General features: G+C 35.3%; 1 non-coding gene across 1 annotated transcript; it reads left to right on the plus strand.

Moving 5' to 3' along the window:
- Window positions 1-3,853: 3,853 nt before the first annotated feature.
- On the plus strand, window positions 3,854-3,960 carry LOC122085299. The gene has a single exon (XR_006142077.1). It is a non-coding gene; the product is annotated as a small nucleolar RNA R71 (small nucleolar RNA).
- The last annotated feature ends 326 nt before the right edge of the window (window positions 3,961-4,286 follow it).

The following is a 4,286-nucleotide window of genomic DNA, read 5'->3' on the forward strand; positions in this document are numbered from 1 at the left end:
CAGTTTTTGTTTTTTCTACTTTGTTTTATTTATTTTTCTTTTTATTTTTTGAGCTTGCTAAAGGATGAAGTCCTACCTTGGCTTTTGGCTAATGATCATACCATTCGGTTGCTTGATGTATGAAAATAAAAGTTTTGTTTAAGGTACCCATTTTGAACGTACAAAACCCCTGTTGAGAAGAAAGAAACAAGCATGTGTCTTGAGATGGGACTTTCTTTTGAAAAATAAGAGACCCCTGTTTTATGGTGTTGAACCATATGTAAGTCTGTGGGTTCCTTGTACTTTTGATTTGGAGCTAAGACATTTTAATTTAGCATGAGTTGACATATGCACAATTTTAAATGAAATGTGAAATGTGATATAAAGAAGAATAAGAGTTGATTCCCTTGGAACTAGATAGGTCATTGCGCCTCAGAAAGCGTGGTGTCTTATTCGAAATTCCTTGGGAGGAAACTTTTGAAGGAACCTTAGCATCACTGTCTTTGTGGGCATATGCAAAAAGCGAAGCTACTTAGTAACTTGAGTGTCTGGTGTTTGCTCCACCATGTCATTCAGGGCAAAAGTAGTGGAGTAGAATAGAGTTTATTAAGCAAAAAAAGAGAAAAAAATATGTGTAAATGTTATTAATACTTGGTAATATGTTTTGGTAAAAAATACTCCAACGCCTTAGTCATTGGTTCCCTATTTGTTTACAAGTGGCTTTACCTTAAGATAAAATATTTTGGAAGAGACGATGTGAGTTCCAAATTAAGAAATATGCTAGTGCCTGGAATTGATAAAGGGTAATAAAAGTTCAAATGTGGGGGTCCCTTGTAAAAGAAATTATCTTTGCTCCGGATCGGTATGGGCCTTACCTTTAGCCAAGGTTGGGATTTGTTTATTCTGAATTTTGGGTGTATATTCACTGTAAACACCCACGAGACACAACTCATCCACTAGAGGTGACCTAGGAGTTTAAAGGCTTGTTGCACATGCTAAGTGCAACTGTGATTCCTACGAAAGTGAGTTAGGTTTTTTGTTTTTATTCTTTTTCTTTTTGTTTTGCTCGAGGACTAGCAAATTCTAAGCGTGGGGGAATTCTAACGAGCACATTTATGTGTGAAATTTAGGGTAGTAAAATATGTATTTTACATATTTAGAATGGAGCTACCTTGGATTTTACTTTATTTTTGTAGGTTTTATATTTTTAAGGCCTTAAAGACTATCGGGCGCTATATCTCCAATTTTACATGTAAAGATATCCTATTTCTTTTCATAGTTGCGAAGAGAATAAAATTCTGAGCAAGATGGATGTGTTCAATTAAAAGTACACATTCGTTTGGTCACCCGTACAAGTGATTATTCTTTTTAGGCTAGAAAAATAATAATGGATCAGAATTGGACCGAGATGCAGAACCAGCCCATTTGCAGAAAAATAATAATGCCAACAAGGATCGATGGACCACATCCTTAAGTGACTACTGAAGATTAGTTTTTGGTAATAACAACTACCTAGCGAAGTTGCTGAGTTATGATGTGCAAAATCCCTTGCTTATTAGGAGGTCTCAAGTTCGAACCTCTTAGCTACCATTTTATTGAGGTTTTTATTTTGGAAGATTTTCTCTCTCCTACTCATCACTCAAAGGAGGTCAGCCAAAGGGTTTCTTACGTAAGAGGAGAGAGAAATAAAGAAATAAAGAGAAAAATAGAAAAAAGGGAGTAAAATAGGAAAGGACAAAAAAAGGAAAAAAAAATTTTTTAAAAAATTCATCCAAGATGTTGTCCACGTTTGAAGAAGAGAGAAAAAAAATAAAAAATAAATAAAAGAAGGAAAAAGGAAGCAAAATCGTTGGAGATTCCCTACTTCTTACAATTCTCTATCTTCTCTCTCCTCCACCTCATCAACAAGATAAAAAAAAGATCATTTTTATTTTATTTTAGAAGCTAAAATCTTTAGCTTCCCTCCCCCATTCTCTATATAATAGAATTAACACAAAGGGAGGAGGCACTTCATTCTTCTTCTAGGGTATTTTTTTTAGTTGCTCTATCTCTTTCTCTAACTCTAGTTCTAGGTTTATGTTTTAAACACTTTTGTAAGTTCTTTTTATTCAATTAATGAAAGCACTTTTGTTTTTGATTCAGTCTTTTATTTTTATTATTTAAGCAATTGAAGTTGTAATTTTCAAGTTCTAGTTCTAGGCTTAGTTCTAGGTGACAAGAACAAGCTATGAAGCATGTCTTTCAAGTTCAATTGTTTTTTCTTCAGATTTGTTTTCTCTAGTTCTAAAAATTTCAGATTTGGTTTATTCCAGATCTGGTTTTTAGTACTGGTAGTATCTCAAATCGATCAAGTTTTTAGTTCAAGAGTTGAAGTTTAAGTAAGTAGGCTCCTTCAGTAGTCTTCTCTCCCCCCTCTCATTCCCTCTTCTGACTACCCTTTCTTTCTTAATTTAGGATTTTAATTTTAGTCGTTACATTATTGCTATCCCTTTCCCCTAAGGTTCATTGCTAGTATATGTGTTGGTTTTGCCCCTCCTAGCCATAGAACCATCAATTTATTGTTTTTATTTTAATTGTCTCATTTTCCCTAAAACCAAGTAGAGTAACCCTTATAAGAGTGACTCTCTAGTCAAGTAAGGAAGCTCATATCATGATGCATCCCTCGAACTAATTAGAGAAACCTACTTGTGAGTCTCTCTCTAGCTTTATCCCCTATCGTTTACTTTATTTTTATTTCAGCATTTTTTCCTTTATTGTTTTTTTCATTGCGTGGGTTGTTTATTTTCAATTATTTATTTATTTATTTTTAATTATGTGGCTTACGTCTTTAAGTTCTTAGATGACGAATGGTTAGGATGTTATTTTAGATACATATGTTTAGGACGGTAATTAGAATTAGATCACAACCATTAATCGGTTCACCTTTGCATTATTAAAAGAAATAAAAAAAAATAAAGTGGCTGCTCTCCCTATGTTCGACCTGTAGCTACACTAATCCGTACGCTTGTGGTTACATTTTAAAACCTAACAACTATATTCAATGGTGCATTAATTGGTGCTTGTGAACTAATAGGCTGATGATGCCTAGGGTTAGGCTCTGGTTGACTGGGTAAAGTTCCCTTCTCCCTCTCACGCATAATTGAGACAACTTGGGTGAGTTCTCTCGTAAGATTTTGATGGCTTGTCATAAGGAGGGCCATATTTTTTTCCAAGTCACTTATTCTACTCGCCTCTCCAGTGTTGGTAAACCCAGGGGATTGCTGATAAGATGATAAGAGAGAAGCCCTATGAAAACTAGTCTGAGGTTCTATATTTGGCCTAGGAAAAGTATTTTGGGGAAAAGGTTATTGTGCAAAGGGAGGCCTTTGGGGTCCAGGTTGACCTTGATTATGGAAATTGGAAGGCCCTGCTTGGTTGCCCTGGTTCTAGAAAAAATTTGGGTGATTTCTCTATCCTGGATTATAAGTGTTACTATATAGATTATTCTAATATAAGGCACTCACACCTTCATTGGAAGTGCCCTCAGAGGTGTTGGGGCATTCTTCTATGACATGTCTAGGGGACTGACACCAAGCACAAATCTTAACCAAATTGATTGATGATGGCTCTCTAGGAACAATAGCCTCAATCCTCTTGATTAGGCTATCCAAATGGGCTTCCTTGGCTACTATCCCATCCACAAAATATCATTTTCCTCCTATGGTTCTTTCACTCTCTTGGGTTGATTCTCACTCAAGCTAAGTCAATTAAGAATTCCCATGCATTTTCTTCATTTGTAAAGGATATGAATCCCTCAGGGCACATAGAGTTTATCATTTGTTTAGTTGGGTAATCAATACCCTCATAAATTATTTGACATAAATTCCATAAGTCTAGGCCATGGTGAGGGCATTCTTTGAGTAGATCCTTGAATCTCTCCATAAGTTTAGAAAATGACTCACTAGGCTTTTGCCTAAACTGAAGAATATCACTTCTAAGCTTATTGATCTTGTGAGTTGAGAAAAAATTCTTAAGGAAGGCAAAAGTGAATTTCTCTTATGTGATTATGGAATTTGTGAGTAACCCATACAACCACTTCTTAGCTTAGTCTTTTAATGCCAAAGTGATGAACCTAAGCTTAACAACATCATCAAAAAAATGTTGGATCTTAATTAGAACACATACCTCTTCAAATTCCCTTAAAAATAGGTATACATCCTCAGAGGTCAGCCCATGGAAGTGGGGCAACATAGTGATGTATTGAGATTTTAGCTCAAAATTATTGCCCTGGGCTTATGGTAGAATTATGCAGGAAGGTTGGGCTATTC

This window comes from Macadamia integrifolia, chromosome 7 (assembly GCF_013358625.1).
Source record: "Macadamia integrifolia cultivar HAES 741 chromosome 7, SCU_Mint_v3, whole genome shotgun sequence".
NCBI classification, from domain to species: Eukaryota; Viridiplantae; Streptophyta; class Magnoliopsida; order Proteales; family Proteaceae; genus Macadamia; species Macadamia integrifolia.